Source organism: Cornus florida, unplaced genomic scaffold (genome assembly GCF_030987335.1).
Source record: "Cornus florida cultivar Cherokee Brave unplaced genomic scaffold, ASM3098733v1 CherokeeBrave_3.0.0_Hap2_Chr02, whole genome shotgun sequence".
Classification (NCBI taxonomy): Eukaryota; Viridiplantae; Streptophyta; class Magnoliopsida; order Cornales; family Cornaceae; genus Cornus; species Cornus florida.
The window spans coordinates 94,069,468-94,082,526 of NW_026775572.1; positions in this window are offsets into that span (position 1 = coordinate 94,069,468).

Sequence of the window (13,059 nt, forward strand, 5' to 3'; positions counted from 1 at the left end):
GAGCAATGGAATCTTCAAATCCTGAGTCCTATACCTGAAATATGCCCTAGTATCGTAGGGGTGAGTAACATAAAGCTACTCATAGGAGATGAGCATGCATCGACCTAACATTTTACAATTTTATCACCTTATGGTGAAACATGTTAAAGGGGCTCATGCCACCTAACGTCTATGTTAAGATGAGACTCAGGGAGCATTCTAAGCTACCTAGATCATTTATATCATAATCACATTATTCATCCAATTCAAACAACATGGAAACATGTTATACAAGGCAACAAGATATAGATTCTCAAAGTCTTCAACTTGAAATCCAAAATACGAAAACAACAAGTATGGGTCATGCCACCTAACGTCTATGTTCAAAATGAATCTATAAGGTTATTCCTAAACTACATTTGAACATGAAAACACAAATTATGATATCGATGCAATTTAACCAACAATGGAACTTCCAATACAACGCATGAAGCATGCTTTCACAAAGCAACAACTTAAGCTCAAAATAGGAAATAAAATAAGGAACAACAAGTTACGATATCATCTAGTTATCAACTTGAAATGAAATACAAAATCAAACAAAGTGGATACTTGGACGTCACGCCAGATCAGACCGACAACATAGTTACTTTAGGGTTACTAGCCCATGGGTAACCTCCCTATGTACGTACTAGACTATATAGAGGGACAATCCCTCGTACTAGAACCAAGTCCTAGCCGTAGCCAAACAATGACATCCCCAAGTTTCCAAAATCAACAAATTGTGCAACAACGTATATATATCAACATGTATATACAAGATATCAACTATTTACCAAGCACAATCCAAATTTTGGACACTTATACAATACATGCTCAAAATTCACAACTACTATGGCATGTAAGATGTTAAATACAAAGTATGCAAATCCTTACACATAGCAACAATATATTCAATAAGGAAAAACATATTCTCATGAATATAAAAGTAACAATTATGTTATCCAATATTCAAAAGTAATCAAGTGAACATACATCAAATCCAAATCCATGATTTAAATATAGAAACAACTTCCAAAATGCAATTAAATCCATGGAGTAATAAAGTAGAATTTAATTAAACATAAATAGTTAAATTCTCTAAATTCCAAGTTAATCAAAATAACCTCAATTTAATATATATTGAAAGACATGTCATGGTTATCATATATATAACATCAAATGACAAGTTAAGTAATTAAAATACTTAAAACAAAATTAATCAAGCTAATTAATTAATTTCCTCTAGATTTTTAAACAATTCCAAATGCCCTCAATTTAATCTATGTTAGAGAACATGCCAAGGCCTATTTAAATACCACATTACAACTTGATTTAATGCTTGATACAACCATGTGAATTAAACTTTCACTAAAGATAAATATTAAATAAAAGTTGTAATTCTTAATCAAATGATCTAAATTTAATATTTGTTAACCAATATATCTAAGCATAATTTTTTAGAATGTTACAATTCAAATCAAAATTATACATCATCATAAATTTTAAATCTTATACAAAGAAATAAAAATTACTAACTTTCTAGATTTGATACAAGGCATACATATACGTTGTATAATCATGGAAAGCACACAATACAACACACAAATAATCCTAAAACATTCCCTAATTGGAATGAAAATCCCAATTACCACCGAAATGAAATCGCCCCAAATTTTCGGTCCGCAAAACAGATTTTTCAGCTTGCTATCTTTAACTTGTAAAATTAATAAAAAATTCAATTCTAACCCAAATTGAATGAATCCAAAGCCCAATGAAAGCTTAAACACTGTAATTTGATAATATAAATTTAGCTTAACAAAATATTTTCCCAATTGAAACAGTTTTGACCCACAACTTTGAAACAAATTCTGCCCAGAAAACACATTTTTAGCCTGTAGCTTCCAACTTTGAAAATTCATGAAAAATTCATTTGACATCCAAATTGGGCAAACCTAATTTATTTTTGAAGTAAACATATGAGAGTGTAAAACTGAAAATTTAAGCCATGATCCAATGTCAAAAGGTTAGTGAAATAAATTATCTAAAAATATGTTTTCCAGCTGCAATAAAAACATGGACAGCAGATAGTTTCGGATTTTAAAAAAAATTTAGAAATGCTCTAAAATCGTGAAACTTTTTTGTGTAGTGTAAATCCTATGGGGGAAGTTCCAGTAAAAATTTCAAGGCAATTGAAGCACCACAGCTCCATATAAAAAATTGATTTCCGGACTGAAAAGGAAAAGCTTCAAATTTCCAGCAACTAGCTTGCAACTTCAAAAATTCATAACTCATTCATTTTAAATCCAAATTACATGAAACCAAAACTAAATGAAAGATAATTGAGTATATTTTCATATTCTATATTGAATTTGATAAGATTAATTTCAAGTTAAAACAGTTTAAGGGCAAAATACAAGTCCTTCTCTACCATGCATGTAAAACACTCAATAATGACATAAAAATACTTCAAAATAATAGATCAGTACCTTACTAGAGAATTGAATCTCTAAATACCAAAGCAAAACTAGGAGTTAGGCTAGATCCTTCAAGGGTTTTGAAGAGGAGGATGAGGGGAACAAAAAGTATTCCAACTTCAAAGTTCTAAGGTGAGTGAAAGGGCACCAAAAATGAAGTCAAAGCTACTAGTCAAGCTTTTCTCCAATGGTGGCTTCCTTAGGGTTCTTGAGAGGAAAGAGATGAATGAATTAAAATGTGTAAACCCTAAAATAAATTGGTGGGCTTCTCCACTCACTAGGTGCTCTTACACTACCTCACACACACACACTAATGCAAGACTAAATGTGAGTCCTACACTTGTCATGAATCCAAGTAAGATTCCAAGATTAAATATTAACCCTACACTTGTCAACCATCCATGCCAACAAGTGCACCAATCCTAGGACAACAAGTGGGTGAATCTCCAACCTCCATGTGTCATGAGATTAAGCCTCCAAGTGGTTCCACCACAAAATCAACAAGTGGCACTAAAGGAATGTGACACTTGTCACATTTTTCGAAAATTGCAAAAAGGTCATTTTTGAAAATATCTTCCAATTTTAATTGCAAAATGGTCCCCAAGATGAAAAATAATTACTTTATTTAATTACATTAAAACCCCACAAGTTAAGAATAATTACATTAAAGTATGCATTAATGTCCCTTTATGAAAGAAGTAAGCAATCAACATGTTTTTCTAGAAAAGTAAAAATACCACTATCATGGAAATCAAATATCATGAATGCATGCAAAACCGAAATCAAATCCGATCACAAAAAGTGAGGTTGTGCAAGGAAAAAGGATAAATGAGAAAAAGACAAAATGTGAATAGTGTTCGGAAAAATAAAATATGGAAATGACACAATTCCCAAAGGAAGTTATTAATCCAAGGAAAAGAGTCTCGGAAATCATTCCAGAGCACTCGAGATGACATCAAGTGATGAAAAACCGAACCCAAAAAGGAAAAGACAACGGAAAAAAAAATATCCGTTAAAATCTGAGAAAAAGAAAAGGAAGAAAAATAACCGGGTCATTACAAGTGTCAGCACGACAAACGAGAAAAGGGAGCATTCTTCCCACCTTAAGGAAGTGGGTAGCTTAAGACAAAACAAATGTGACAACTCCTCTACAAGGAATCTCACAACGAAACCCTTACGAAAACCCACATACACACTACGTGCAACTGAGGAGGAAACAAAAGGGAAAAATTGAACATAGAAGTCATGTAAATAACAAGGAAATGCAACTACCAAGAAAGAAAATCTACTCATATAGATAAAATCAAGGGTATATGCGGTATGTCTCTACGTAAGCACAAAATCATGTCACTAAAATAAAGTAACAATATGGCATCTCTAAGCATATAAGGAAGGCATGCTAATGCCACGCAACGAGAAAGCAAATGTTGACATACCTCCACCTACTCATGCATCGCAATATCATATATCAAACTACTAACATGGTAGTAAATGAAACTGCAGAAAATAAAAATGATGCAATAATGAACCCTATGAACATCGTGTCCTAGAGTGTCTAGGTGAAAGGAAGGACCAGTCCTAGCCATAAACTGACTCCAAAAATCTACGCGACTACAACTTGTCTCAAAACAAAAGTGAGCCCTTACCACAATGGTAAGACTCTAACAATCCAACTCCGAATCTAGAGGTGACACTACAAGTGACACTAATAGTGCAATGCTCTCTCTACCTGAAACATCAATCAATCGACTTAATCCCAAAAGCATCATCACGCAAGGAGAACTCAAACAAAATGGCAACTATAGCCATACCAACAACAACTAAATCAATCACCACGACTGATCCCCAAAACAACCATCATCGTCATCAATAAAAAAGACAATGCCCATTAAAACAAAACCAATATTAATTCCATCCGAACTGCACTTGTAGCTCGCCAGTACGGTAGTATGACAGTGCCATGCACCCGCCCACAAACGTACCCGCCCACGAAAATTGCAATCCCAGATGAATCATCTCGATCAACCAAGGATCCTAAGAGGTCTATAACCTCATCATGGCCCAAAACCAACAAATCCAGTACTACAGCAATGCCAAATGACTCACTTCACGAGAGCCTAAACAAATGGTGACTCACCACCTACCTTAAAACCAATGCTAGGTCGACAACAACCTACACTACCACAAAACTGTGACTATAATCACCATCAACCCAAACTTGTGCCTTATTGACTAATCCCATGTCATGCCAAATATGCAACACAGTCATGCATATACCGTTCCAATCTAGCATACATCACATGTCATGCTCTATACATTAGAATAAAATCATGCCAAACAAACAACATGTCACATATAGCACATAAGCATATAAACATGTTATCAGTCTAAAGCAAGTCATCATGAAACATATAAACACATAGAGCATGGCAACAAAAGCATGATATGTACCCAAAACCCGTCGTCCAAGGTATTCAAACCAAGGAGCTCTGATACCACTTGTGACGGCCCAAGTTTTTCAACCCGGTGCGTCAGTGATGAACCGAAAGTTGACCCGATGACGGATCCAAAATACGGAAGCGAAAGATAAAACCAAATTCTATAGAGATATAAACCATCCCCAAGACACCAATGTGACCTTTCATGAAGTCACAGAGCTCAAAGAAATAACCGGAAGCAAAAACTAACATAAAAAGGAAATGGTACACTATGGCACCAATGACAACCAAAGGGACAAAATCTAGTTCAAACTAGACTACGTACACCAAAACTGAAAAAGAGACTTTAAGCCTCACTTGAATCCCCCATTGCATGATCAAACTTAATTATATGCAAAAGTGTGATGATGTGAACATACACGCAAGTGCAAAACAACATTTTAAACATGCTGAAATGGCCTATGACCATATTACAATTCATTTACAATATTTTACATATCAAACCTCTAAGTTTAAAAAATTACATTTCGTAGGCAAAACTTAAACATGCTAACACTTGCATGTAAACAATAATACTTCTAAAAAAACTTCCATTCTGCAATTCACCCAAAGCAAGTACAAATCTCTAATCTTGTATCCTGTACCTGAAATATGCCCCAGTAACTTTGGGGTGAGTAACATAAAGTTACTCGTAGGAAATGAGCATACATCGACTTAACGTTTTACAATTTTATCACCTTAAGGTGAAACATGCTAAAGGGGCTCATGCCACCTAACGTCTATGTCAAGATGAGACTCAGGGAGCATCCTAAGATACCCTAGATCATTTCTAGCATCAATCACATCATCCATGAAATTCAAACCCAATAGGAGCATGCTATACAAAGTAACATGATATAGATTCTCAAAGTTATCAACTTGAAATCTAAAAGTGCGAAATCAACTAAATATAGCAATTTAGTATAATTAGAATATCTAATAACACACATTAAGACATAGATTCTCTAGGTTATCAACTAGAAATCTAAAAGTGCGAAATCAATTAGTGGAACACTTGGACATCTAAGCTTGGAATTCTGCCAAGACCTCAACGGCTATTACGAGGACTAACCTGCTGGTAATATCACCCCTAGTGCGCACTATCTCGACGGGGAGAACTCATACCTCCCGTACTAGAGCCAAACTCTAGCCATGTTATAGTAATCATGTCCCAAGTGACTCCAAAATAAATAAGTTAACAACTTATATATGAAAAATATATATACAGCACGAAACTACATTCCACGCACAAGTAGGTCGAAACCACACAATACATGCTTTAAATCCACAACTACTGTAGGATGCAATGTCGAATCTTCAGAGCGCGATTCGTTACGCGCTATAATAACATCACATGTCGAATCTTCAGTGTGTGATTCGTTACATGCTATAACAATATAATTCAATATTAAAACATAATCGCACAAATCCATTACAAGTCTAAAATCATGCTTCAAACATAATATCAATGTTAAACACATGATTTAATAAAAAATGCAATAGAAACAGAAACTAATTATATAACCTAACTAATTTCTCTAAGTTTTATATCTCAATCAAATGAACCCTAATTAACACATGTTAAACAACATAACTTATTCATTACATGAATCAAATCAAAAGCTTACTTAGGTCATTGGATCAATAGGATAGAATTTAATTAAAACATGATAATTAAATCCCTAAATTCTAAAACAACATCAAATGGTCCCAAATTAATATATGCTAGTATACAAGCCCTAGTCATCACAAATATCAAGTTAAAAACTTAATTAAACCAATGGAACCTTTAAATAGATTTTAATTAAAATCTCTAGATTTTCATACTTATCCAAATGCTCTCAAATTAAAGTATGTTAAAGAACATGCCAAGACTTAATTTAAAAGCATATTACAACTTAATTTCATGCAAGGTACGGCTATGGGAATTAATCTTTCACAAAAGAAAAATAGTAAATAAAAAATGCAATTCTTATTTAAATAATCCCAATTTAATATATGTCAACAAACATATTAAAACTAAACTTTCTAGCATGCCACAATTTAAATCTAAGTTATGCATCATCATGTGAATTAAATCCTAACCATAGAAATTAATTAAATTAAATTCTAGATTTTAAATAAAAGCATGTATACAAGTTGTATAATCATGGGAAACACTTAATACAACACATAAACAATCCTAAAACATCCCCTACCTCAATTTGAGATGAAAATCTCAAAAGCCTACTAAAAAAAAAGTGCTCTGAATCCGACGATACCGAAGGGTTTTGTCGGGGACAATGCCGTGAACAAGAATCCCCAAGAAGCCCCATCAAAATCACAACTTGACTTCAAACCCAAACTCAAAAAATGGTCAGAAATAGGTTCTAATAAGGGTGAAAGACGCGCGCCATCAAGATAGGCATTAAACACTAAGGCACTACGATGTTTCACTCGAGGGAAGTGGCCGGAAAATGAAGAAGAAGGGTGGCAGCCTCTTGGCAGGCATGGCTGCCGGCCAAGAGAGAGTAGAGAGAGAAGAAAATCTGATATTTTCTCTTTAAGTCCCCTATTTATAGAAAATCTGAAAAAGTGCCCTGAAAGGGCCCCGCCGGGTCTAGAAAAGTGGAATTTGAGCAGATGCGCTCAAACGGAAAAACTCCGTGAACAAAAAAGATTCAAAATGAGAAAACATGAACAATGGAAGAAATGACGTCAAAAATTGAGTCCCGAGTAGAGAGATATGCCCATAACAAGTTCAGCGGCAACCGGGGTCAGAAACTCTGAAAGTGGAGAAAAACAACCAGAATGAAATTCTAAGAGTACATGATTCAATGAAATGTAAAAATGAATCCCGTACGAGGATCTAGGCTCCAGACGAGTTTTTTTTGCAATAACTTTCGTTAATTGCACAATGGCCCCTCCAAAAAGTGAAAACTGCACAACTGCCCTAGAATGAAAACATCTTCCAAAAATATTTTCTTAAAAACCCCTGAAATAAAATATCTTCAAAAGATATTTACGAAAAACACCCCAAGAAAAGAAAAAGATTCTGAAAAACTATGCATCCATGCCCCTATGGACACTGGGAGCAACCAGAGTACTTTCTTACAAAAGTAAAGATACGTAATTCGTGGAAACCACTTGAAGATACATGAAGTAAAAAAAAACCAACTCCGAACGCAAGAAGTATGGTTTTGCAAACAAAGTGACAAATGGGAAAAAGACAAAATAGGGAAAAAGACGAAATAGGGAAAATGACGAAAAGTGAATAGTGTCGAAAAACGAAAAATGTGAAAATGACTCGGTCCTTAAAGGAAGTTATCAATCCAAAGAAAAGAGTCTTAGAATTACTCCAGAGCACTCGAGATGACACTAAGCGACGAGAAACTGAACTCAGAAAGGAAAGGATCAACGGAAAAAAAATATCCGTGAAAATCTGAGAAAAGGGAAAGGAATGAAAATGATCAGGTCCTTAAAAAAAAAATGGCTCATGGCCTCATACATGTCAATCACAAGAATTTCATATGGCAGACCTCCCAAGTTAGTAAAAATACATTTTTGAAGAAAAATATAACACCAAATGAGTACAAGTGCAAAAGCAAACATGTTTGGCCCTTGGCCTCATTAGATACATGATAATAGTGTCAAAAGTAAGTACTTAAGTATCATTACACATCAAGAAAGCTACATTAGCTTCTAAAATACCATACACCCATGGTAGACAAAATATATCATCAAAAGTGAAGCATGCTAAACATTTGCATGTCAATATACAAAAATGCTTCAAATTGCTCATAAGCCCCTAAGAATGATGAGTATCCAAGAACATAGTCTCCTTACTTGTAAAACAACCTAAACCACTAGGGTGAGTAGTCAAGTTACTCGTAGGAAGAAGCATATGCGTATACCCTAAAGTTCCAATATCATTGCAAGATTAATATAGACGAATACAAGGGATCATTTCACTTAACGTCTATGTTCAAGGTGTGCTAAGGGATCATCTTAAGCTAACTTGAATGATTCTTTAACAACATATATCAATATCAATGTACTTAATAACATCAATTCGCCAATAGCAAAAATTACAAGTTACAATTAAGCATTGGTTGTCAACTTGGAATTAAATGCGAAATCAATTAGTAGAAGAATTGGACATCACGTCTTAGGATAAACCAATATCTAAACGGTTATTCCGGGCATTAACCCACTAGGAAGACCATTCTAGTGCGCACTATCTCAAATAGGGAGAACTCATACCTCCTGCACTAGAGCTAAACTCTAGCTATATCACTTGTAACAATGTCCCAAGAGAATCCAAAGTTATAATCAAGTTCAAAACTCATACACTATAATTAAGGCATATAAACCACCTTCCATGCACAAGTATTTTGAAATCACACAAACCATGTCTTAGTGTTTCAATCTAAAATGGCATACCAAATGACAAGTCTTTATCATGATATAATATACAATATAATACCACCAACTTATCAATTTAAATCATGCCTCAACAACAAGCTTCATATGCTAAATCTTAACATTTTAGTAATAAGCTTCTAAAATAATTACGATTAGTAATTCACATGAATATATAATTATCATCTCAATAAATATAGTAATTCAAGTCAATAAGAATTGTATATGACATCAATAATTCTATACAATATAAATACATATCATACATGCTTAAATCAATAAATCCAAAGTCGCATGTGAGGATTTCCTATAATATGTTAGACTACAATATTAAAAGCATGTACACAATATATATTAAACCCCAAAGGATTATAAAACACTTAAAGTATAAACATACTACCACCCCTACCTCAATAGAGAATTTAATCTCTATAATCCAAAGCACCCAAGTCCCTTCCGTGGTCTAGGAGACAACTTGCCCGTTTGTCGAAATCTCAGAAGTCCTTTCCGTGGGGAAATTTTGAGAAAGACATGGTCCCCTACCTCAAAAGATAAGGATCTCCTCTTCTTGTTAGCATAACTCTTCTGCCTGCTCTGAGCTATAGCCAACCGCTGCCGAATCAACTTAATCTTCTCTGTAGTCTCAAGGACAATATCAGGACCCAAGGTGACTACATCATCTACCTCGGTTTAACAAACTGGAGATCTGCAAGTTCTATCATACAACGCCTCAAAAGGTTCCATACTAATACTGGTCTGGTAACTATTGTTGTAGGCAAACTCAACCAAGGGTAAGTAGTCTTCCTAACTACCCCCAAAATCCAAAATGCAAGCCCGTAGCATATCCTCCAATATTTGAATGGTACCCTCTGACTAACCATCAGTCTGAGGATGGAATGACGTGTTGAAATGAAGCCTCATGTCAAGAGCCTCCTGAAAACTTTGCCAAAAGTGAGATGTGAAACTGGGATCCCTATCCAAAAAAATGGATACTAGAACACCGTGAAGCCTGAAAATCTGCCCAACATATAGTCCACTAAGTCTCTCTGTGTCATCTGTCACTGCCCTAGGCAAAAAGTGAGCCATCTTAGTCAATCTATCAACAATGACCCAAACGGTATCATTCCCTGCCTTGGATCTCGAAAGTCCCGTCACGAAATCCATAGTGATGTGCTCCCACTTCCACTCTACCACTGGTAGTGGTTGCAACAAACCCGCTGGTCTCTGATGCTCTACTTTCACTTGCTAACAAGTAAGACATTTAAGCACGAATTGAGAAATATCTCGTTTCATGCCTTTCTACCAAAATTGTCTTCGCAAATTGTGATACATCTTCGTACCACCAGGATGAACTGCGAGTCGAGAATGGTGAAAATCCCGAAGAACAATGTCACGACAATTCAAAGGAACAAACATATTCCCTCTATACCTAAGACTACTATTTGAATGCAAGGTCCAACCCTCTACATTCCCGCCGCCTGAAATCCGAACGTGGATGGACTTCATCTCCCCATCCCCCTGCTGTACCTCAATGACACTGCTAATAAGTGCCGGTTGAGCCGCAAGGCTAAACAAGATAGCTGGTGAAATATCCTCATACAACTGTAAACCAAGATCTGCAAGCTCTTCTCGCATCTTCCATTTGTGGATGAAAATGCTTGCAAGAGTACTCCGTAACATTTTACTCAACGCATCGGCCACCACATTGGCCTTTCTCGGATGATACTGTAACTCAAAGTTGTAGTCCTCCATGAACTTGACCCATCTACGCTGTCTCAAATTTAAATCCTTCTGAGAGAAGAGATATTTGAGACTCTTGTGATCGGAGAAAACTTCAAACTTCTCCTCATACAAATAATGTCTCCATCCTTTTAGGGCAAAGGTTACTGCTGCCAACTCCAAATCATATGTCGGATAGTTCAACTCGTGAGTCTTTAACTGTCGAAACCCATAAGCTACCACCCATTCAGTCTACATCAGAACACACCCTAAACCTTCTCGCGAAGCATTATAATAGACCACGTAACCCAAAACACATTCAGGTATGATCAAAACTAGAGCTGATGTCAACCTGATCTTTAACTCCTGAAAAACAAAATTACAAGCCTCATTCCATATGAACTTGACTCCCTTGTGAGTAAGTCAAGTCATAGGTGTAGCTAGATAAGGGAAATCCTGAACAAATCTCCTGTAATAGCCGGCTAGGCCAAGAAAGCTCCATACCTCAAACACTGTCTTCGGATGTTCCCAATCCATCACAGACTCAATCTTTGATGGATCCACTGCAACACGCCCCCTGACGTAACATGTCCAAGGAACTTCACCTCTAGTAGCCAAAATTCGCATTTCTCAAACTTGGCATACAATCGGTTATCCTGAAGGATCTGCAACACTATCCTTAAATGATGCTCATGCTCCTCTATCGAAGCTAAGTACATGAGAATGTCATCAACGAACACCACCACAAATCTGTCAAGATAGTTACTGAATACACGGTTTATTAAATCTATAAAAGCTGCTGGAGCATTGGTCAAACCAAATGGCATCACTATAAACTCATAATGGCCATACCGTGTGGGAGAAGTGGTCTTGGATATATCCTCATCCTTAACCCTCAACTGATAGTAACCCAATCTCAAATTAATCTTCGAAAAGCATGTTGCTCCCTTCAATTGATCAAACAAGTCATCAATCATAGGCAAATGATACCTGTTCTTGATCGAAGCGTGATTTAACTTACGATAATCGATGCAAAGTCTTAAAGACCCATCCTTCTTCTTCACAAAAAGAACTGGTGCTCCCCATGGTGAAGCACTAGGATGAATAAAGCCTTTAGCTTTCAAATCATCCAACTGACCTTTCAGCTCATCAAGCTCTGCTGGTGCCATATGGTATGGTGCCATAGAGATGGGTGCTATACCGGAAATGACATCAAAGGCAAAAATAACTTCCTTTAAAGGAGGTAACTCTGTCAGTTCCTTTGGAAAGATATTAACAAAATCCTCAACAATTTCTGAAAAAACACGGCCCAAATTGCTATCCTCATCAACTAGCAAACTAGTTAAGTAGAATCTGTGGTGACTCCAGTCACCAATGCTGAAAACCATCACCGGGTGGGAATCGCTCCGATCTCCTACAAAATGGAAACAATCTCCCTTGGGAATGCAAACGGACACCTTCCCGCGAAAGCAACCTATCGTAGCCTGAAAGAATGACAACCAATCTATCCCGAGAATGACGTCAAAGCCTGTCATATCGAGAACAATGAAATCAAACTCTAAGGTCCGCCCAGCTATCTCAATATCACAACTCGGACACACACGATCCAAAGATACTGGACCCCCAATTGGCTTGCCAACACCGAGAAGACTATCCCGAAGTGTGACCCCCCAGACCCAATGAATGTGTAAATGATGCAGAAATGAAAGAATATGATGCACCCGTGTCAACAAGAACCTGTGCCCAAGAACTAAAAATTGGAAAGATACATCGAACTGAAGAGGTTCATACGGAAGCATCCGCTTGTGGAAGAGCGTAGGCTAGTCCCTAAGCCCCTGAGCGCTGTTGTGAACTGCCATGATAGTTCGACTGACGTGCAGAAACAGTAGCTGTAGAGCCCCTGGCTAGATAAGCGCCAACCGGCGCCACTGGCTGTGGTGCCTGAGGAACTCTGAAACTAGACTGAA